The sequence below is a fragment of the Trichomycterus rosablanca genome, chromosome 12 (assembly GCF_030014385.1).
Source record: "Trichomycterus rosablanca isolate fTriRos1 chromosome 12, fTriRos1.hap1, whole genome shotgun sequence".
Taxonomy (NCBI): Eukaryota; Metazoa; Chordata; class Actinopteri; order Siluriformes; family Trichomycteridae; genus Trichomycterus; species Trichomycterus rosablanca.
In genome coordinates this window covers 8512513-8537922 of record NC_085999.1, presented here as the reverse complement: position 1 = coordinate 8537922, position 25410 = coordinate 8512513, and the positions used below count along the sequence as shown (strand labels likewise).

Below are 25410 nucleotides of genomic sequence, written 5' to 3'. Positions count from 1 at the left end.
GTCTGATATACAATCTAGCGCACTGTGTAGGGAACATAAATCAATTGTCTAATATATTGTCTAGTGCACTATGTAGTGAACATGAATGCGTTATCTGATATACAACCTAGTGCACTATGTGGGGAACATAACCAATTGTCTAATTCACTATCTAGTGCACTATGTAGGGAACATTAATGTGTTTGTAACGCAAACAGTTAGCTTAATAGCCCAGTTAACAGCTCCTAAAAGTTCTGTTCTCACCCATACCCATGATGTGTGCGAGAGGTTTTTTATTTCTTTTTTCCCTTCGGAGGTTCTTGCTTTCTTCTTCTTGTTGTTCTTACCTCCCTGAAATGAGTTTTTGCAACTTGGGATGTCTGCTTTTTAGTGTTAAACTTTATATTCGTTGTGGAACTACTTTTTGGCAGAAGCTATTGTCAATATTAAAGCATATTTATTATGAAATTCAGGGCTTCTTTGATTTATTTTCTTTCTTTATTTTGTAAAAACTGTTGTATAAAAGCAATAGAACACTTGAGGTTGTGTGTTATCGCGAATAACATCACGGCTGTGATGATCTACGGCACTCGCCACCAAATCACAGCCATGATGTTATTCGTGATAACACACTCCCTCTCGTGTTCTATTGCTTAAATATCTATCTATCTATCTAAATATCTATCTATCTATCTATCTATCTATCTATCTATCTATCTATCTATCTATCTATCTATCTATCTATCTATCTATCTATCTATCTATCTATCTATCTATCTATCTATCTATCTATCTAAATATTTATTGGGATTTTAACGTCATGTTTTTTACACTTTGGTTACATTCATGACAGGAACGATAGTAACTCATTAAACAAGATTCTTCAGTTCACAAGTTTGATGTCAAACAAAGTCATGGACAATTATGTATCTTCAGTTTACCTTACTTGCATGTCTTTTACTGTGGGAGGAAACTGGAGCTCTCGGAGGAAACCCACGCAGACACGGGGAGAACATGCAAACTCCACACAAGGACCCGGACCGCCCCACCTGGGGATCGAACCCAGGACCTACTTGCTGTGAGGCAACAGTGCTACCCAAGCCATTAGAATTAACTGTATATACAATTTAATGTAATTATGCAGTCACTGCTGTTTTCTAATAATTAATTAATTATTTAATAGTTAATAATTAAACTAATAGCTCAGTTCGAATAGTAGTCCAGCCATTCCGAATTTAGTTTCTATCTGACTGAACGACGTGGTTAATCCTTTAAAAATTCTATTAAATTAAACAATTATAGCCATGTAAACATGTGTATCCGATTACATTCTCTACTGGAAAGTCTAAGTGCGTTCTACGCATGTGCATATAGTGTCACGCCATCCCGCTCATGTATCTCGGAATGTTACAGGACATGGCATCATGACATCTCGCCCCTTCTTTAATAAGTTAATGTGAAGTGCATTTGTCTGGGTTCGCCATAATTTTAAAACAATAAAAAAAAAACACATCAACTGAAAACTCACGTAACATACTGCTGCTTCTCTACTGACTGGACTCATGTGATGCTTGTTGTCATGGTAGCGTGTACATTGAATGGTACTCTACACATGCACATCATTTTGAATAAATACAGTAAGTATAAACTGTATTTAAATATACTGTACCAACAAACTGCTGCACCTGACACGCTCATACCAGAACAACACACACTACCATAATTTTCAAAAGTATTGTTTATGTTTCAGATGACACAATAGTCCAAGGTAAGTCCAAAACCACAGGAAATACCCTATCATTTACTGTGTTTACAGACACACTTAAAACACAATTATCATTGGATTCAAATGAGCTAATAAATAACTTTAAATAAATAAAGTTAGGGTAATCAGCATATGGGCAGCACGGTGGCTCGGTGGGTAGTACTGTTGCCTCACAGCAAGAAAGTCCCGGGTTCGATCCCCTGGCGGGACGGTCCGGGTCCTTTCTGTGCGTTTGCATGTTCTCCCTGTGTCTGCGTGGGTTTTATCCAGGAGCTCCGGTTTTCTCCCACAGTCCAAAAACATGCAGTCAGGTTAATTGGAGACACTGAATTGCCCTGTGTGTATAGGCTCCAGCACCCTTGACGACCCTAATTGAGTAAGCAGTTAAGAAAGTTAGTGAGTGAGTAACTAGCATACTAAAAGGTGTATAAGGCCATTTTGCATTTTAAGACAACGTGGACAACTGGATTTTAGCCCAGTAATTGGATTTCAGTGCACTGTATGATAGTTTAGTCACAGTAGATGAGCTACAGAAGATGGATGGTGTTACAAGCTCTGTCCACCCAAAGTACCAAAAATACAGAAAGTGAAGCAAAGTAACAAGAAGTACATGATGGATTAATATATTTTAAGACTGAAATGATTTGCCGGTTAACATCATAAATTAACATTTGGTCATACTCAGTTAAATAGTTTAATAACATGAGTGTAAATAAAAATAAAACAAACATAAAGGTATTTAACTAAAACTTTGGGGACCATGCTGTGGGGGACTGCAGTTAATAGTGTGTACTGCTGATAAAAAACAAATAGTTCACTATGGAGAATCAGAGGTTTTACATTATCAGATTACTTCAGTGCATGTACACCAGATAAAATTATAGCCAAAAATTAATCAGACACACAAAAACCATGATGACAATGTTTTAAACACATTTTAGCTGCCATTACTTGTAGTATTAATTGAAGTGGAGATACTGCTAAATTTGGGCAGTTTTCACATTTTACAAATTTTTTTCACATTTACATTTTTACCACGATTCCAGTTTTACACTGAACCCCACTCACCCACCCTCCTTCTACGTATGCTGAGACAGAACAGGTCTTTAGAGTTTGACTCTTCTGTTAAGGGGCTACTTCAGAAGCTGTACTATTTGTGCAGGTGAGGGTGATGAATGGCTTGCCAGGGCCACAGGTTACATGGAGGTAAAGCTGATGTGTTCTGTGGGTCTCAGTCTGTTCAGCTGGAGCCCTTTAGTGGTAAAATCCCTCGCTACCTCCACAGGTGTGAATTTTTAAGGCAAACAGGGCATGAAGGCATAACCTTTCCTCTACAGTGTCACTCACACTAATTCACAAGGTCAGGGGTAGCAGACTCAAATCGTGGAGGTTACAGTGCTGCATAGTTTAGCATTCTACCTTATCTAACATACCTGATTGGGCTGGATTTAGTCTACTTTGGGAAAGAACACAATCTCTGTTACATTGTGGTTTTCAGAACTGGGATCTGATAGGACTGCATTATGTTGTAGATCTCTAACCCTTACAGTGAACCAACCAGGGGTGTGTTTCCCAAACAATCAAACAGAACAGCTGAACTAACTTAGTAGGATATATTGTTAAATTAATAGAAGTCAAATGTGTAAGAAATAGCATTATCAAAATAACAACCTTGACACAATATACACATCTGCCAGGTGGGTGGGTTCACACATTAGAATTAACGTGGTGGGAGTCAATAGTAAAATGCCTATAAGTGCACTGCACTACTGCATAATTTTACTGCACATTACTTACACATGTGTTAAAAATGTATTTACTTATCTAGTTTCTGTTTATTTACTCTAATTTACACAGTTTTATTTCAATTATTTAGACCGCTTAAGGAGGACACTGTTGCCCTCACCTCGCTCATTAGGGATTTTGGTGCTGAAATCTGTAAAGCTGCTTTGATACAATGTACATTGAAAAATTTGACTTATCCTGACTTGACAATGGTGTGGCATTGTTGTAAAATAGGATAACACATTGCACATGCTAGCCTGACCTGCCTGTAGTCCAGATCTGTCTCTTATTGACAACATGTGGCACATTATGACACACAATTTACAAAACCTACAAACTGACAGACTGTTAAGCAGCTATAGTGTAATATTAAGAAAGAATCAAAAACGAAGAAGTCCTCCACAACTATGGCAATTGGTGTTTAAGGTTCCCAAACAATTAGAGATTTATTTTTTAATCTATTTCCTCGGCTGCTCCCGTTAGGGGTTGCCGGCGGATTGTGATCCGCATTATTGATTTGGCACAGTTTTTACGCCGCATGCCCTTCCTGACACAACCCTCCCTATTTATCCGGGCTTGAGACCGGCACTACAATGCACTGGTTCATGCATCCTAGTGGTTAGGTACCTATAGGACAATTTAGTGTCTCCAATTAGCCTGGCTGCATGTTTTTTTGGTCTGTGGGAGGAAACCGAAGCACCCGGAGGAAACCCACGCAGACATGGGGAGAACATGCAAACCTCCCCACCTGGGGATTGAACCCAGGACCTTTTTGCTGTGAGGTGACAGTGCTACCCTCTTAGCCACCGTGCCGCCCAGAGATTTATTTTTTAATAAAGGTCAAATAAGATTTGTAAATTGTTACTCTCTGTTTTAATTTGCACTTTTCCTACTGTCCCAGTGTAATTGTAATTTGATTTGTACTTTCTTTATTACATTCCTTAAAATAGCCTGAAACAAAACAAGTATTTCATTTATTTATTTCTGTTCAACATGAGACTTGCTTCTCTGAGCTTTAATATTAGATGTAAATTACTTTTGTGCTCCCTGTCCACCAGAGGGGGTCAAAGACTTTAATGTGCCCACTGCTGGCTATGGGGTCTCCTACAGCTGTATGGATCACGGGTTCTCGTTGTACTTAATATGGCACTGAGCATCTCTCTGCATCTTTCCCTGAGTGTATCCACCCTAACAACCCAAGTCAAAACCATTCAAAATGTTTACTTCCACACAATCACCAGACTAACATACTCCATGTGAAAAGTAATAATTAGGGATGCATCAATACCATTTTTTCCCAACCGAGTACAAGTACAAGTACATGTATTTTTGTACTTGCCGATACCGATACCGATACCAATACCTATTGGATCAGATATCTGACATGCTAGAAAACCGGTCGGATCGAGTTGTTGGGTAGTTCACTCTTAGCGATCGAGAGCCGAGTTTTGATCGCCGAGCGAACGCCGAGTTGCTCCCGAGCCGGCAAATCTAGCGCCGACCAGTCGCCGAGCAAAAATCAGGGCACTAGGCACATGGTATCGGATGTTTAGTATCGGAGCCTCGTTTGCGAGTACGAGTACAAGTTAATGAGCGCTGTATCGGGCAAATACCCGATACCAGTATCGTTACTCATGCATCTCTAGTAATAATACATATCTGGATGGTTTTATCTTGCATAAAAAGTCAAATTAAAAGGCTTATTAGGATAAAATGAACTCAGGAGGACCAGGTACACCCTGTCTCCTTTTCCACACTTTTCACCTGCCTACCGCTGCTCTTCCCGTTTCCCTCTCACCCTCCCTATGCCGTTGGGTGAACATCTTGAGACGTTGCATTTGCATGCAGCCCCCATCAAGCTGCATGCACTCAGACTGGTAATAAAAGGCATTGACCCCTTTAACCTTTATGAATTACAATTTGTGCCAGCAACACATCCTGTCAGAAGAGTGGGCACCCACGGCGCGGTGTATGTGTGTGCGAGCGCGTGAGTGAAGGCAGGAACGTAGGTGTGTACGTATGTTCCGTGCAGTTGTTAGAGAAAGAGGAAAAGGTTTTTACAGGCTCAGGCCGACACTGTTGACAAGCTGTGAATAGGCGTTCTGTGTTCTGACAGCACGGGCCAGAGAGAAGCTACAGCAATTCTGGAGCCCTGAATACACACTGAAGTGCTCACACACAAAACACAGCAACACACATTAACTATTTAACTATTCAATGTGACCTGTTGGTGCAGCTGAAAAAGTGGCTGGATACTGGGTCTGAGTTCGCTCCTTGCCACTATTCAATGTATGTGTTTCTTGGTACTTTGGTTTCCTTACACTTTTCAAAAACATGCCGTCTAATAATTGACCTAAAATAACATTAGCTCTTGTGTATTTTTTGTATTACTTTTGTAGCCTGCCCCCATCATTGTTTGGGTGGTGGGCTATTATCTGCACTGCAATGACACTTGGTTTTAATAGAGATTATATTATAGCAGGTGCAGAAGTGTTGTTGGGATTTTCAAACACCTCAATCTCAATGCTGGAAGGACAATAGTGCTCCAATAAGTCTACATATATTTTATGTATATGTACCAATACCTATACATGTACGTACATATACAGTGTATCACAAAAGTGAGTACACCCCTCACATTTCTGCAGATATTTAAGTATATCTTTTCATGGGACAACACTGACAAAATAACACTTTGACACAATGAAAAGTAGTCTGTGTGCAGCTTATATAACAGTGTAAATTTATTCTTCCCTCAAAATAACTCAATATACAGCCATTAATGTCTAAACCACCGGCAACAAAAGTGAGTACACCCCTTAGTGAAAGTTCCTGAAGTGTCAATATTTTGTGTGGCCACCATTATTTCTCAGAACTGCCTTAACTCTCCTGGGCATGGAGTTTACCAGAGCTTTACAGAATGCCACTGGAATGCTTTTCCACTCCTCCATGACGACATCACGGAGCTGGCGGATATTCGAGACTTTGCGCTCCTCCACATTCCGCTTGAGGATGCCCCAAAGATGTTCTATTGGGTTTAGGTCTGGAGACATGCTTGGCCAGTCCATCACCTTTACCCTCAGCCTCTTCAATAAAGCAGTGGTCGTCTTAGAGGTGTGTTTGGGGTCATTATCATGCTGGAACACTGCCCTGCGACCCAGTTTCCGGAGGGAGGGGATCATGCTCTGCTTCAGTATTTCACAGTACATATTGGAGTTCATGTGTCCCTCAATGAAATGTAACTCCCCAACACCTGCTGCACTCATGCAGGCCCAGACCATGGCATTCCCACCACCATGCTTGACTGTAGGCATGACACACTTATCTTTGTACTCCTCACCTGATTGCCGCCACACATGCTTGAGACCATCTGAACCAAACAAATTAATCTTGGTCTCATCAGACCATAGGACATGGTTCCAGTAATCCATGTCCTTTGTTGACATGTCTTCAGCAAACTGTTTGTGGGCTTTCTTGTGTAGAGACTTCAGAAGAGGCTTCCTTCTGGGGTGACAGCCATGCAGACCAATTTGATGTAGTGTGCGGCGTATGGTCTGAGCACTGACAGGCTGACCCCCCACCTTTTCAATCTCTGCAGCAATGCTGACAGCACTCCTGCGCCTATCTTTCAAAGACAGCAGTTGGATGTGACGCTGGGCACGTGCACTCAGCTTCTTTGGACGACCAACGCGAGGTCTGTTCTGAGTGGACCCTGCTCTTTTAAAACGCTGAATGATCTTGGCCACTGTGCTGCAGCTCAGTTTCAGGGTGTTGGCAATCTTCTTGTAGCCTTGGCCATCTTCATGTAGCGCAACAATTCGTCTTTTAAGATCCTCAGAGAGTTATTTGCCATGAGGTGCCATGTTGGAACTTTCAGTGACCAGTATGAGAGAGTGTGAGAGCTGTACTACTAAATTGAACACACCTGCTCCCTATGCACACCTGAGACCTAGTAACACTAACGAGTCACATGACATTTTGGAGGGAAAATGACAAGCAGTGCTCAATTTGGACATTTAGGGGTGTAGTCTCTTAGGGGTGTACTCACTTTTGTTGCCGGTGGTTTAGACATTAATGGCTGTATATTGAGTTATTTTGAGGGAAGAATAAATTTACACTGTTATATAAGCTGCACACAGACTACTTTTCATTGTGTCAAAGTGTCATTTTGTCAGTGTTGTCCCATGAAAAGATATACTTAAATATCTGCAGAAATGTGAGGGGTGTACTCACTTTTGTGATACACTGTATATATGTACATAATATACAGTATGTACATATATTATGTACATATATTTTATTTTTCTGTATGAAAAATAAAATAATTCATACAGACAGTGACAGGAGGTGAGGATCAAACTCTGGTTCCCAAGACCCACGTGTTCATGAGGCACCCACTACACCAGGTGCAGCAGGTGAATTGCCCTGCTTTTACACCCCATGTACATTTACATTTACATTTTCGGCATTTAGCAGACTCTTTTATCCAAAGCGACTAACAGAACTGTGGCAGTATATTGTCTAAGCAATTGACAGTTAAGGGCCTTGCCCAAGGGCCCAACAGTGGCAACCTGACAGTGGTGGGGTTGAACCAGCGACCTTTTGATTACTAGTCCAGTACCCTACCCGCTAGGCTACAACTGTCCCCATGTAAGTAAAGGGGTGTATGCATGTTGCCCAGTAATGAAGTGTCACTCGGCCCATGGTGCATTTGTGTCTAATGCCTAGTTTTTTTCTGTATGGCACTCAACAACTGTATTCCTAATTAGGATGCAGCAGCTACAGCAGATTAAATGAAAATGTATGTATTTTAGTATCTTTGAGTGGGCAGCTGGTTTTCATTAGCACATGAGAGAGTAATGTCTATGACAACCAGCAGGTTTTGCTCTCTGGTTGCTCCTGCTTTGTGGGCATTCTGATATTTAAAGGTCATTAGTATTCACAACATTGATTTCCTGCACCAATCTATAATAGCACTGATCTGAGAGACACCAGAGAAATGCTGAGACGGCCAAAATGATATAGATTCACTTTCTACTTTCTCTAATACATTGGGCACTGTAAGGGCCAGTATACACACACGCACCTACAGCTATAATAGTTTATGATAATTATAAAAAAAGAAACAAAGCATTTTACTTTTGTATATGGAATAAAAATAATATACAATTAAATAAAGTAAATCTTGTCTGAAACAAAACAAAAAGCAAATAATAGTGTATGATATAATAATTCAAAACTACTCCATTTATTTAATCCTCCTCAAAGCTAAAGCAGAAAATTATGCTTGATACTTAAACATAAATAATTAATAATATGTTTTTTTTTTTACCAACTGGAAACAATGCAGGAACACAAACCAGAAAGCCATTCTATTCAACACATAAAGGCAGTTTAAGCCAATTAACATTCTGTACGTTTTTGGGAGGTGGACACCAGGAGATTATACAAAATGTTTTACAGACAACAACCAGAGGTGAGTGTCAAACCCATGGTAAAAGGATTGGTGTAGCTGCATAACACTAACACAAAAAACTATGATACTAAAATATCTCTTAATCAGTAGCCTATGCTGGATGCCATTGTGATACTGTGTATGAAAAGGAGAGTTAACGTGGTGATTAAGAAAAGTAAAAAAGCTGCTCCACATGGTTAAGGCCAGATGGAGTCCACTCACCACTGTATATTTTGTTAGTTTAAAAAGACATTCAACATTTTGTCACATTCCTACAGGCATCTAGTGATCTGACCATTTGTAAGTCAGAAAAAAAAATACACCACACCATTAGTAACCTACAGCAGTCAACATGCACCCTCCTGATGTATGGTTTGGACAAACTCATAAAAATGGGCCAAGAGGTCATATTCCCATATTGTGCTTGGATGCACTCCACATAAATTTCACCACAAAAAGAAGTGATCTGTGGAACGATTTCTAAGTCTTCATTTGCCCTCAGTACAGACATTATGACCTATGAAATAGCTTCTACTGTTTGTACATTAATACATTCATCTATTACTATAATGTAAAATACTACATGTTTATAAATGACTGTAATCATATACTGTATACACAACATAAACAAATTAACATTATGAAATCATTTGGTGGCAGTTATTTGATCACTGATTTGCTGTTTACTGTCTATTACTTACCTTATTACTATTATTTATTAACTTTATTGTTAAAATACAAATAAAATAACATTATTTTAAATATGATAGTTGTATTAATGAGAGGCCCAGCCTTACATAAAACTAGCTTACTGCTTTTAATCTGTATAATATAAGTTGTATGTAAGTCATATCATTTTTATACTAGTCAGTTTAACTACACCATATGTTTTCCTCTCTCACTTAAATATGTGTTTGAATTGAAATTTTGTCATTATACATAGGTCCAAAAACATGCAGTCAGGTTAACTGGAGACACTGAATTGCCCTATAGATGAATGGATGTGTGAATATGTGTGCGAGTGTATGTGTGTCTGCCCTGCGATGGACTGGTGCCCCGTCCAGGGTGTTACTGTGTGCCTTGCACCCATTGAAAAGCTGGGATAGGCTCCAGCCCCCCCCCCCAACCCTAACTGGATAAGTGGTTAAGACAGTGAGTAAGAGTGAAAGCATTTGCTAAATGTTGTAAATGTAAATGCATTAAGTGAGTGTTGTGCTGTTATGTTAGACTTTTCACTTTTCATAATGTAGAGTATACTGAAAATGCATCCTAAACTTTATACTTTCTTATTAAATAGTCCACTAAACTAATTATAACATACTATCAAGTGCAGTAGTATGATGTTAGTAAGAAAGCCTTTGTTCTATTGTCATGCTATGGTTTATTTGTTGGTTGGTTGGTTAGAAGCACAATTAAGGGCTGCAGGGTTATTTGCTTTACTGGTAATTATTTATTTGCAAGATGTTATGATGGTAAATTGAACTAAAGACTGGTTGTCATCTAGATTTTGATCTTTTAAAATTTAAGGTATAATGGCTCTGTACATGCAAAGATACAGACATACAAAATAGGATCCAGGTGTCTTCATCAAGATTTTTCATTAATGAAAATGCTCAACACTTAAATAATCAGCTATCCAAAATTCATTACTGATCAGTGTATTATTGTGCATGTATATATACTCAGTGTAGTCTACCTGGGTAAAGTGGAATATTTCCGACACTTTACTCAGTCTCTAAATGAGTCTTTACACTGAGTCTCGGCACGGGGGTGGGGACTGCAGAAGGAGCCTGTTCTCGCGTATCGACTTAAACCGGCCCCTCAGGAGCTATAAAACGCCTTTAACTGCAAACTACAAATACTCAGGCACAATAATAGCCATATTGCCAAGTGAATCATCAAGCCAATCTATGAGATACGTTCAGTAAATTCCATTGAGTGCTTATAAAGAGAAAACAATCAGGACAGTTAAGGTATCACCTGGTAAGCATGTGTGTAGGGGGTACAGCTGACACAATTTGCTGAACATTTTATTGCCTTTTATATTTTGTATTAGATGTGAAAAGTAGCATATGACTTAAGTCATAAAAAAGTAAAAATGCTGTCTTTTCTGCTTCTCTACTGCACCAGGAGAGACAGTTTTTTGGCAATTATAGGATGTCTGTAAGCCCAGAAGTATGGGTACAGCTAAAGAAGAACCAGAGCAATGATTGGTTTACAGCTGTGCGCTTTCTCTCGTCTCCAATGTTAGCTGGATTTAGACTCATAGTTTGGCCTTTTAGCTGTTTAATAGGTCCCTCCTAATTAACATACATACGTACCTTAAAACTCGACACCAACTGGTTCTGGGAGTGGCGTCGAGTTTAAAAGGCATTGAGTTTCAAGGTATTTTTTCCCATAAGGATGTATGGGAAACCTGTTAATGCGTTTCCTGTGGAACTGCATATATTTTAGGCTAATGTAAAATAATGTGGTTGTTTTTGACACTTATACACTAAAAATAACACAAATATAATATAAAAACACTGAAATACAATTGAAAAACCTGCACTTTACCTTTATTTCTTTATTGTTTCTTTATGCTTCTTAATTGCAGAGAGCTTGATCTTGGAATACCGTATTCCTTATCGTTTTCAGTAAGTGCACATTCACATGAGAAGCAGCAAACCACTTTTGCGCTGGCTATGCCATTATGGAATGTGATGGTGCACAATGCTTAACGTGACTTATTGTATTAAACGAGTGAGGAATTTTATTAGTAGAGAGAACTTATAAGCAGTAATAATTAAGAGACATTTAGTGTTTCTAAGAGGTTCGTTTAATACATTAAGTCACATTAAGCTTTTTTTAATGATAAATGTTTTTCGGAAAAGCTGATTCTTACAACTTAGCACCCCGAGCTATAACACAAGTTTAAAGGTGAAACAGCTCAAGCCAAGTGCTAAACAAAGTGGCAGTCGCACACACGTCGAGTTTAAGGGTATACATTTCTCAATGAAGGGAGTTCGGGGATGTCGAGTTACAAGGTACCACTGTAACTCCATAATAAAAGATGCTCTCCACCACTATCAAAACACTAATTAAATAAATGTCTTGTAAAATAATATTGTTTCATCCCTCCAGTAAAGTTCACAGACTTGTAAAATCTATGCCAAATTGACTTAAAGTGATGCTAGCTCAAAACCTTGTAAAAACACTGTGTTTTTCTCTTTTCTTTATTTGTCACCTATCTGTAGCTCCCCCACACTTATTCAGACACATTTTAAAGACATCTGGGCAGATGAGGAAGACAGCCTGGATGTGTAATAGCTATGTTCAGTAAAGCAGCACATGGCAGACATGCAGTATGTCTGTCTATCTCTGGGTTTGAAGCCTCTCAAACATGCAGGGGGATTTAAACAGAACACATCACATATGGTGTGGAATATACTGTCATCCTTTTTGAACCAGTATTCCTGGGCACTTAAAAAGAAGCAGAAGATCAGATGTTTATGGGCTCCGAGGGCTCATTTGAAAGATCAGGTGCCATTAATGTGGCCGTCACTGTAACGACCTCGCTAGGCTGGTCTGATTTTAATGGCCTGACCATGTGCCATAGCCAAAGAGAACAAGAGAGAGAGGAAAAGTAAGAGAGAGAGAGAGAGAAAGAGTGTGGAAGAAAACATGAACGAGAGAGATACTATGCTGCAGGCCGAAAGCTTTAGAGTGTCAGTAGCAGATGCCCAACTCAGCGAGTAACGGAATGCTCAATTAGTCGCTTTCATAGGCTTCATTAATACACATTAATTTCCTCTCCCCAGATATAAGGGAGCCAAATGCAGTCAGGCTACTCTCCACAGCTCTGCAAAATACTAGCCTCTTTAAACTAACTCTAAGAAATTATTTAACCTGATTGCATTCATAGGATAAAAATGTCAGGACAAAGTGATTGTATCTTTCTAATTACATGCAAATAAAGTCACAGTAAAATATCGTCACTGTCCAATGAAAAACACGTGTTCATTGTGGGTATAAATCTCTGTCTGTCCATAGCAGCTAATATCAAAATGACCAATAAAAAGATCAAAAATAACAAGTATCTCGATTAGCTGCCAGATTAAATCTGCTGATTTTGACCAGGTATAGTTTAGTATAGTAATTCTACACTCTGCTCGTGCTAAAACATGCATTCATATGTTGGACGTACTCTTTGGAATTCACCAAAAGAATTCCGCGTATGTCCCTGTTTGCTGTCTCAATACACGTAAGTCCATTTATTCATTCATTGTCTTATCCGCTTATCCAATTAGGATCGTGGGGGGTGATGGAGGACTGACGATCTGATGAAGATATATTTTCATTTCTGTGCTGAATTGTATCTAAATTGCACTATTTGTGGTTCGTTTGCACCGTTACTGTCAGGGGAAAATGTTTTTTCCCTTTTCCTGAAAAGTTGGGTTTTTCGAGATACGTGTTTTTCATCAGACAGTGACGATATATAAATTATAACACAGTGTTTAATTCTAACCTAAAACAAATTCAGTATATACAGGTGATATAAAGAAAAACACACGGGTGTATTGCGTGCTACAACATCTACCATACTGGTCTGTAGGTTCAAAATTGCTGAGCAGACCCACTAGGCCTTGGTGGTAAATCAAGACAGCAAAAGAAAAAGGTCTAAATGACATTGAAAGAGGCACAAGAGCATCAATTATAAGGACTGCTCCACTGGCTTGTGTTCCAATAATAAAAGAGACAGCATCAGACAACAGTTACTAGAGATGTTAATTTTGTTCACAGCATCATTCTTCATAAAACAATGAGTCACTTAATGATTTTATATGGATTCCATATTCTGTGGCCTCTCTAATCATGAAGAAATCATGTCATGTTACAACAAATACATGAGTCTAAATTAAAAGCAACACATACTTAATATTGTATTTAAAATATCTGACAGAAAATAGAGCTTATTTATTTTCACCTTCAGGACCTTCAGGTCTTTTTATGTAATGCAGTATAGGCAGCCATAAATAAATGGGACACTATTCTGACATTCTGCAAACATGATATTAGTAATGAAGATGATGACGATTTATTATTAGTATTTTTATTTTTTATTATTATTATTATTTTTTTAATAAGTGCCATTAAGTCAACTCCTGCTGATTATGTGGATAGTGTTTTTCCAGAACAGGGCTGTCAATCGCGATCTACCAGTCAATCGCACAGTGCACGCTGGTAGATCGCGCCTTATTCAAACAGGTCAGTTTGTTACCATAGCTATGCCTCAGCCCGCCTAAAGCGCTGCTAATCTAGAAAGTTTTCATTCTTCAGTAGCCAGTTTGTAACTTACACTGTTTGTGAAGATGAGTGCACAACGAAGCACAAAGAAACCAAAATAAGGGTTTTATTCGGGAAAGAACACTGCAAAGATGGCTGTTTGGTTCATACGAGGAAGCTAATGAAGAACATTTAGATCTTATGTTACGTACAGAAATTGTAACCCTATAATCTGACATTCAAATGAAGTTAAGGGCCTCTGCTGGACAATTTTGGAACTTGCTGGCTGAGGGAAAATATCCAAACAAGAAAATGTGCCACATATTTGACAGCATTTTTGGATCAACCTACTTGTGTGAATCAGCCATTTATCACATGAAAATAATTGTCTAAATATCAGTCCTGATGAACTGATAAACACTTGATAGCCTGCTTGAGAATTGGCAACAGCAGCTATTGTCCAGACTACATAAACCTGGCTGACATCATTCAGTGCAAATATTCAGAATAAGGTTAGTATGATTTTTCAGTCACTTGCTCTGTAATGCTGAATATCAATATAGGCAACTGAAGCGCATTTAAAAAAGTTACAAAGCTTTTTTGAAAAATGAGGCCAACCTTAAAAAGTAGATTGCGATGACCTGTTGACTGAAATTGTAGATATCAAGCCACGAAAGTATGGGCACCCCTGCTCCAGAACATCCTGTTTTCTGTTTGGGTGCTAAGCCATCTTGGCTAATTCATGGTTCCGCTTTTAATTTTATCCATCCACCTTGTTGCTGGCTGTTCCTCTTCCTCTTTTACCTTCAACTCTTACAAGCGTTATTGTCTCTTTCAATGAACTGGTTCTATTTATAATGTGTCCATAATAAGAGCTTTGGTTTGGTTATCTTGGCTTTAAGTGAGAGGTTAGGTTTGATTTGGTCGAGGATCTACTAGACCAAAGATGGCACTATACCATGTGATCATATATGACTTTCACATACTGATCCTTGAAAAAGCAATACAGGGTGACACAGCAGTGTTTAAATGCTATCCTAATTGCAATAATCAGTGCATTTACTTTCTTACTAATATTTTTGAAAATAAAATGGATTAGAATCATCAGAAAATCACGGATCACCTCTCCAGAGTTCTGGGTTTGGTCACAGCCAGAAGGTGGAAAGTGAATTCAGCTCAGGCAGAGTAGGACTGGGTCATATAGGTGTTAGTCTCATTAGACCATGTGTTTTCAGGAGAGCCTGTATGATGATAAGGCATTAATCAAGAAAAATGTCATGACATTAAGGATACTGACTAGTTAGGAAAAATCACTAATTAAATTAACAGAGGACTTCATTAAATTTTAATAAAGGTTTTAATAATATTTCACACTTTATGGTTGCTTTTAGAAAAAAGGAAATTAAGGTGTTGCCATGTTTAAACAATCCTGTAATTTAGATGAATTGGTAAGCAATCATGTTAATTACATTTTAAGTATTTAATAGGTTGTTGTTGCTGCTGTTTCATGGACAGTAATTATTTTTTATATTTAACATTTACATATTTTAATAACAGAATAATGATTAAATTAACCAAATATCCAGATCTGTTGCACTGTTTTAACAACAATGATAGACAGGTCATGTATACAGAAAAAAACTGCAAATATTTAAGTGAAGATATGAAGAAATGGCATGCTAACATAATATTGCGTGTTTAAAGCAAGTCTTATAATCTAATCTAATCGAATTTTGATGCCATTATTAACCCAGTTGTTAAGTTGTTAAACTTTTTATTTACAGAATTTCTAATATCATAGAAAATTGTAATTAATACTAAAAACCAGAGACACTAAAATACTGGGTGGCCACTTCTCATCTTTAAAGCCCTGCAGATGAATCTATAAAACATACCTAATTGACAGCGTGATTTAAAACAGTCAAATTAATTTGAAGACCTTTATAGGGTCCTAATTAAATCCAGCAGAATAACCTAGCCTTAAGACATGCAGCTACTGCTCATTCAAGTGCTATTATCCTGAAATGAAGTATGTGTTGGTCTTGACAAGCTCATAAACAAATTATTAGGAACACGGGCCTCTATAAAGGCTGACCCTAAAACCACAGCGCCATGACGGACATCAAATGCATGAAATACACATGAAATTAACAATCCTGTAGGGAAACATCATGAAACATAAGTTAAACAGAAAGAAGAGGGAAATCTATTTACCAGGTACCAGTTTTCTAGTTGTTTCTCTTTAGCTTTTAAAACATGGGTGATGATTTCAGTTTGGATTAATAAATAGAAAATATAGTATAGTTAATGTATCTATTAAGCAAAACATAAATAAATATAAATATTACACCTGTAAAAGGAAAGACAACCTAATGTAAGTGATGCTCCTGATCCATTTCATTAGTTTTATATTCCTGTTCTCATTTTTTTCAGCTCTGACAGCCCCCCCTTCCTGCGCCTATGCCAGATACCACAGGACTCCTTCAGATATCTTGTGGAGTTCATGCCTGGGTGGATCAGAGCTGTTTTGACAGCATATTAGGCAGGTGTTTTTAATGTCATGATAGACTGATCTGTGTGTGTATACATGTAGCCCTTCAGCCCAACATGCTTACCTGCTTTTCAAGGTGCCAAATATTAAAGAACAAAAAATAATTCATAGATGCAAATTTTACTTAAATTGTTTTGCTGAATTTATGGTTTGTAATGGATTTAAAATTGTATTAAATAAATGAAAAATACAAAATAGTATTTGTACTAGTAGGCACTTAGTTGGTGTAGCAAGACTAAGTAAAGTACACTAGACCACTGTTGTTGAGATTCAGGGATCCGGGGTTCAATTCTCAGCAATTGGACATCTGCATATGCATGATAGGCTAATGTTCGAAACACCTTAGCCATTAGGAGGTGGACAGGTCAGTGTAATCTCAGTGCTGGTCCAAAGTCCAGAAAAAAATAAGAGCTTTGTGTCAAAAAGGACATTTAATATTAAAATGTGCCAGGTCTGAGATTATGAATACCACTAGCTTTAAAATGCATCATTTGTCTGAAGTCAGTTTTAATATTATCCATGTTACCCAACTGTCGTTTTATATATATATATATATAAATATATATATACTGTATATATATATATATATATATATATATATATATATATATATATATTGTTTATGCATTTTCTCCCCTTTTTCTCCCTTTTAGCACATCCAATTGCCCAAGTGCATCATGCTTCTTCTCCACCAATGCCGATCCCCACTCTGATTGAGGAGAACGAAGCTTACCCACACCCCCTCCGACTCGTGGGCAGCAGCCGTATGCATTTTGTCACCTAGACTTTGACGAGTGCAATACGGATCAGCACTGTGTACAGAAAGACACACCCTGACAGCACTCTTTTCCCGTCTCTGTACAGGCACCATCAATCAGCCAGCAGAGGTCGTAATTGCATTAGTTATGAGAGAGTCCCTAACCGACTTTTAATATCCCACCCCTATCTGAACAACAGGCCAATCGTTGTTCATGCGGCTGCTCAGTCCAGCCGGCAGGCAGAGCTGAGACTCAAGATCCCAGCTCTGGTTCCAGCGTGTGTTTTTACCGCTGCGCCACCTGAGCGGCCAAGACTCTTTTTTTTTTTTTTTTTTTACATTTTACAAAATTATACTGTATCCTGCTCACCCCAAAGTAAAACCCTAATAAAGGTGATTCAGATGGGGGCAATAACATGAGCCAATTCAATCTAGGTATTGTTTTTATGAAACATGGAACTGAAAAGAATTTGGGTTTTAACAACATTAAAAGTTATCCAGAGCTAAAAATAAGTAAAGAATTAAATAAATGAATAACTAGATTATGGATGCTGGATTATTTCTAGGTTACTACGTACGGTATGTACAAAGAAGTACAAATACTTTAAATGTATTTAAATGTGTTATTACTTTTAATGTCAGTCAATAAAATAACATTAACATGAATTTATATATATATTAAACAAAGACATTCACACATTCACACACAGATTGAACCAGCCCAGAACACTAGTAAAACACTGTAAAGGTTTAGCTCTGTTATATAAGAGTAACTGTGAAGATCTGTGAGAGATCCGTTACTTCAGAAACCTGCTTAATCTGGCCCCACTCCTTCCACACTCTAAACCAGTCTGGCGTAGATTAGTCTGAATCCATCATGGAATTTTACAAGCCTGTCACACACACCCCACCCTCTTTACCCAGCCCAGCATGGGCATGGGTGAAAACTTACATTGAGTGAACGGACACAGACCAGGGTTTCAGCGTAGCACACACCCGCTCGGCTCCATCCCCTTAATCTGTCATAGTGTCAGGACCTGCGGTGTCATCGACCTCTCGTGACCCCTGTGTGTGAGAACACCCCGGTTTGCTTTGTTCTTCGCGGCGGTAGGTTTCACCTGCTAAAAGCCATGCCATCAGCCGACAGCGATGAAATCACTCGCTCGACTACCTGTTCTCTGGGTCACTCAGATCCATTCATGTGCACCGAGAAATGGGGTTACTAATTCCAAACAAATGTGCCATGTCTGGACTGTGTCGACGCTCAGGCCTTTTAGTGAGTTCACGTAAGTGGCCAATAAACATTTTCATTTTGGCTTTTGGGACAGATTTATGTAACAAGCAGTTAAGAATGCGGGAGGTCAGAAACTGTTGGGAGGATGAAAAACAAAAAAGGATTTTACAGGAGTCAAACACACCATGTACAACAACACTGCCGTAAAGTGGGTAAGAAAAAAGGAAAAAGAAAAACGTGGTGGCAAATAAATGAGGTAATTTGAAAATTATTCAGAATAACAAGAAGCCTTTTACAGGCCGACACACTAATGCCACCCATTTGTCAATGATAAAAATTGAAAAAGATGACGATGCATTTATTCTTTTTTAAATTAAAACCAGGAGGAAGCATTTAAGCAATAATACGAAATAAATGAATGCAATCTAAGTGTGCAAAAACGGTGATTTCACAATAAAAAATTAAATTGGAAATAGTAATGTGTGCATTTTGCTTAAGTGCTGCAGGCCCGTTATTAATCACACAGTAAATAGAACCTGCCTGCTGATTTCCGAACTAGTTCCTGCCATGCCAGAGGAAAAAAAAATTATATTAAACACCAATCAAAGTCCATTTCTATCATCATAATTCCTGATAGTGAGCCTCACCTTTCCCCAAGCTGCATTTAGCCCTCTAACAAATCTCACACTTTATTGACCGTTTCAATTTGTTGCCTTTCATATTTCATATTTATGGCCCTGCCTGGCACAATCCTGTTTCTTTTTAAATAGGTAGCTGCCGTGCCATTTCTGATATGTGGCATAATTTATTAGACAGGGAAATATGGGTGTGCTGGCCTGAATCGCACCCTAATTGATGATGGTGCGAAGATGCTGAGGCTGGAAATCATCTGCTCCATCCTTTTTGTCTCTCTGCATCCATCCACATTTAACCCACTTTGTTAGCGCATATGTAGTCACCCACAGTAGGATAGTGTGTTCAAGCTTTTTAATATATTGTTACACACAGCAGCCAGGGATCTTACCGGACATCTGTGCACATTTTTTTTTATACATACTATTAGGTACATTAGTTTATGCTTTTGCATATATCAGGAGATTTGATTAAATAAGAGGTAATATACTATTAGGTGGTTGGAGTTTTTGAATGTAACCAGAGATTTCAGTGGAATTGATACTTGTAATGCGTGTCCACTTTAAATATACACCTATTAACAATACCTGTTAAAACCACCTGCCTAATATTGTGTAAGCTCTCTTCATGCTGCCAAAACATCTCTGATCCATCAAGGCTTGGATGCCTCAAGACTTCTGAAGGTGTCCTGTGGCATCTAGTACCAAGATATGGTGAATTCTTTAAGTTCTAGAAGTTGTGAGGTAGGGCATTTATGAATTGGACCTTGTTTGTCCAGCATGCCAAACAGACACTTAACTGGATAAAGATCTAGCAAATTTGGAGGCCAAGTGTTGACCTTGAACTCTTTGTCATGTTCCTCCAACTATTCCTGAACATTTTTGCAGTGTGGCAAGGTGCATTATGCTGTTAAAAAGCCACTACCATTAGGGAGTACCATTGCCATTAAGGGGTGTACTGCGGTACAACAATTTAGTAGGTGGTATGAGTAATATCAACATGCTGGAAAATCTAACCCAGGCCCTTCTTGCTGTGAGGCACCAGTGCTTCCCACTATGCCTCCCATGTTTTTTCTCATAGCAAATTCTCATATAACATGTCATTAAATATTTTTAGCAATGTAAAAAGTTCATTCAATTGTAACTGGCTTATAGTGGTCCCAAGAAGACTGTGAAAAGAAAGGCTGACATAGCTTCTTATGATATTAGCATTAATTTTTTACATAAAACAAATATGTGTATATCTTTTATAATTCTGGTAATACAGGGCTGGAGATGTGCAGAGATAAAAGCAAGAAGGGCCTGGGTTCGATTTCTCAGCCAGGTGGCCAGGGTCCTTTCTGTGTGGAGTTTGCATGTTGCTCGGTGCTCCGGTTTCCTCCCACGAATCCAAAGACATGCAGTCAGGACAACTAGAGCTACTAAAATCTGCTCTAAGTGTAAGTGAGTGTGTCTGTGTAAATGTGTGCCTTGAAGGCACGCCGTAGCCTAGCGGTTAAGGTACTGGAATAGTAACCAGAAGGTCACTGGTTCAAGCACCACCACTGCCAGGTTGCTGCTGTTGGGCCCTTGAGCAAGGCCCTTAACCCTCAATTGCTGTATACTGTAACTGTAATGTAAGTCGCTTTGGATAAAGGCGTCTGCTAAATGCCAAAAATGTAAATGTAAATGCCTTGTGATGGACTAGTGACCTCTCTGGGATGTTTTCTACCTTTCACCCAATGCAGACCCACTCTGACTGACCCTGACCAGGATAAAGCTGTGGTAAAACAGACAATGAATGAATGGTACAGCAAAGGCTGAATCATAAAAAGATTAAATAGCTCATCATGAAAGTGCTTGATAGTATCACATGTTCCTCACCTGTAAAAAGCATTTAAAAACTTCTCTTTAGCCATTTAGTGCTACTGGCGAATCTTGCGATTGAATCATATGAGGTGGTTTATTTTGCCACTTGTTTTCCTCTTACTATTGTACTGCTTGACTGCCTACATGCTTTTAAATGGTTTTCCAATTATTTCAATTCCTGCTTAGTACAAATGCAATACAAGACCTGCCATGGTAGCACTTTGGAAAATGTATTATTTTGCTCCAGTCTTATGAAACTGCAGTTTGTAAAACTGGACAGTTCCAAAACTAAATCCTCTTTGTTTTAGATTGTAAATTTCATTTATTTATAACCAGACTGGCTTGTACATGGAAACCAATGCACTTGTGTGTCTGTGTAAGTGTGTGTGTTTATGCATGTGCTCCCATGTGAGTGTATTTATATTTCTAATGTTACCCACTGTTCTTAAAAGTGCATGTGTGTGCAACTAACTGAATATGTCAGATAGCAAAACTGAGTGTATGTACTTGTAGTCTGTGTGGGCACCATGCAGAGAATCAAACAGATGGTAGGCCCATAGCTCTGATGTGAGTACAGAACTGTTTCCACTAACACACTGGGAAGCTAGGGAGGGATTCCTAAAGTGTGCTTTTTTGTAAATAACTACATAATGTGTATATACAAATGGTTGTCATATTGAAGGGAAAAAGTGCCTATGCATAGTCTTTGAAACTGTACTGTAGGTACACTGTAACAAATTTCTGTAGTTTTTACAGTATTACTACTGTAGAATGATAAAATTCTTACTGTAGAACCTGTACACAGCATTTTACTGTAGATCTGCAAAGGATCATGGTCAAGATTCAGTGGTGGGCGAATTCTACAGTAAGCATATTTCTGCTGTGAATCACAATACGGTAAGTTTAAGCGGGATTTTTCTTTTTCTGTCAGTTTAAACAATAATCCGTCTTTGATAATAGTACAGATTGCATTATATCTAACACAAATACTAGTTTTTTTTTATCACTCAGACAGAAAGACGTCTTTATATTATCAGTAACAGGTACAGAAATTAGAATTACTTGATAATAGTCACCTACTCTTTTAAAACGCTATCAAGACAGAGAGCGAGCTAGCTCGCTAAACATAGAACTAATCGGCCAGTTGATAAACAACTAGCTAATGGTCTAGCCAAAAGTGATAGAGAGCCAGCGTTCATAACATTACCAAAATAAGCTATTTGTACATGGTATTTTGTTATCTGGTGATATTTAGTTGATAACGGCATAAGTTGAATGTACGTAGGAGTAAAAACACTGTTCGTAACGTTCGTGTGTATATGTGGCTGTGCTGTAGCTCCATGTTCTATGTGGTGACACTCGTCACTCGTTTATTTCTAGTTACGTGAGGCATGTCTAAGTAGCCTACTGAAGTGGACTAAAGCAAAACAGAGCCCCAAAACAGGTAAGAATTTTAAACAGCACATTTTTAATAGTAGAATGTGTTTATTAATGTGATATCTTTAATGGGAGGTTAGGAATTAACTAAATTGTCATAGTCTCCAGTCTTGTATATACATTTCTATAGCAGTAACAGTAATTCCTTGTTTTATCTTTACAGTCCAGGGAAGAAAACTTCAGCCCAAGATGTGGATTCCAGCAAATGTAAAACAAAGCACTTGCACATTTTTGTTTTTGTTCAGAACAGCTGTGTTTATAAAAATATGAATTTATTTATTTAATTATCTATGTATTTTTAAAATGTTGAAATTCAATAAATGATTTTTTGTTACAAATGCAGTGTCTTAATTTTTACAATGTATAGTTATTTTTCGAATATTATTTTAGTGTTAAATGCTGTAATGCCTTTAAAGTAGTCTGATATTTGCTGTAATTAAAAGACTGTGAGAACAATTACAGTAAAGTGATTACTGCTGTAATAGGTTACAGTAATGTGAAATTACTGTAAAAAGAGCTACAGTACTGTGATTATTACTGTAATAAATATTACAGTATTTTATAGTTACTGTAATTAAATTTGCAGTATGCGTACTGTAAAATTTATTACAGCAACTTACTGGCTAATTGCTGCCAGCAAGTTACTGTACATTTCACAGTGTCCTTTTTACAGTGTATGGAACACATTTCTTTTTCAAAATGTATTTCCTTAATCAGTGATGTGACACTTACATGAATGTTTTGAATAATTTGTATACTACCCAAACTATTGGTCACCTCCTCAAGCTATGTACATACACCGATCAGGCATAACATTTTGACCACCTTCTTAATATTGTGTTGGTCCCCCTTTTGCTGCCAAAACAGCCCTGCAACTGTGATACACTGTGTATTCTGACACCTTTCTATCAGAACCAGCATTAACTTCTTCAGCAATTTGAGCTACAGTAGCTCGTCTGTTGAATTGGACCACACGGACCAGCCTTCGCTCCCCACGTGCATCAGTGAGCCTTGGCCACCCATGACCCTGTTACCAGTTTAACACTGTTCCTTCCTTGAACCACTTTTGATAGATACTGACCCAGTCGTCTAGCCATCACAATTTGGCCCTTGTCAAACTTGCTCAAATCCTTATGCTTGTTCATTTTTCCTGCTTCTAACGCATCAACTTTATATATCCCACCCACTAACAGGTGCCGTGATGAAGAGATAATCAGTCGGTCGGTGTATTTGGTGTACTGATTATACTGATTATAGTCAGTTTGTACTGATTACCTGATTGAAATATGCAGTCACTGTAGTTCTTTTGTTTTTCTTCCTTGTACATGTTGCACTTATGCATAGACATCATGGTTACTGTCTCAATTTAGTGTAGCCAATTAATCTTCCACTGTTGGGGACCTCCGAGGAGGGTATATTTGGTGGATACTCACTCCCTTTGACGCGTACGCAGTCCACTGACACTTTTATATTTACCTATACTTTGGCGGATTTGCTCATGAGGCCGAAGAGTACCCACCCCTTTTTGTAGTCCAGCCTTTTCCCACACAGCAGATTAGTGTTCAATTTTGTCTGCTGCAGACACTGCCAGTTGTGCCTGCTAGGGAGCACCTGGCCGACCGGTACCAGAACTAAGATTCTGAATTTAAGAGTTCAGAATCCCAGTGCTTGTGTGCTAGAGGAATATCCCGCAGCGCTACCTGGGAGCTTAATGTATGGATTCTTGCTTAGTTTCCAATCCCAGTTGTACTTATTAAAACACTAGCAAGCTAAATAGTATTTTAACTGAAGCTATCGCCATCCTGCCATCAAAGTTGCTTCTATATTTTCCTCTTGCCATCTTGATCCAAAATTAAGATCAACTAGGCCTGTTATTATACATGCATGGCTGGATAATAACTGCTTAATTTCCTTCGAGATTAATAAAGTATCTATCTATCTATCTATCTATCTATCTATCTATCTATCTATCTATCTATCTATCTATCTATCTATCTATCTATCTATCTATCTATCTATCTATCTATCTAATTGTGTACTGCAGTACTTAAATATGTCTTTATTTTTCAGCTGTAATTACTGTAATGACTATAAATACAGCAGGGCATGACATAAAAGGTTAGATGTGGATGTAAATTGGTCATTAATGGACTGATATTGAGAGGAGACAGCAAACATATTGTCACCACAGTTTTCTCCTCATTTTCAGTCAACTGTGATAAGCTGTAACATCGTCTAATTCCAGCGGATAGAATGACAATTTTTTTTCAATTTGTTGTCTCTGACTACAACCATGATGAATGGCTGAATGGTCCATTTCCTCACACTTTTTCTTGCTAACCTCGCCTGACAGCTTATATATTGCCTACCTAGTAATTTGCTTGACAATAATTGCTAGGCGAGAGCCTCGCCTTTAGCGGGGGTTCCTCACCACCCTCTGTAGGTGACAAAATGCAATTACAGACATGATGAGCCCTGGCATGACTGACCAGCAGCATCTGCCATCACTATTACCCAAACTCTCCTGTCGCCTTTAATGGAGCGCCAGCATCGGACCAACATCCCGACACATTTCCTCTAATAAAACTTTAATTAAAAGATATGAAGGCATTTCATTGATTAACAGCGCCTGCGATTAGAGCGCACGTCTGGCATTTATTCCTTGGCTTGCTGTTTTGTTCCCTCCTCAGAGCTGGAGAGCT

At 38.4% G+C, this 25410-nt stretch overlaps 1 long non-coding RNA gene across 1 annotated transcript; it reads left to right on the top strand.

The window, feature by feature from the left end:
• Positions 1–22053: 22053 nt before the first annotated feature.
• LOC134323863 (uncharacterized) lies at positions 22054–22995 on the top strand. The gene is made up of 3 exons (XR_010014119.1): positions 22054–22168; positions 22652–22715; positions 22872–22995. It is a non-coding gene; the product is annotated as an uncharacterized LOC134323863 (long non-coding RNA).
• Positions 22996–25410: the final 2415 nt, after the last annotated feature.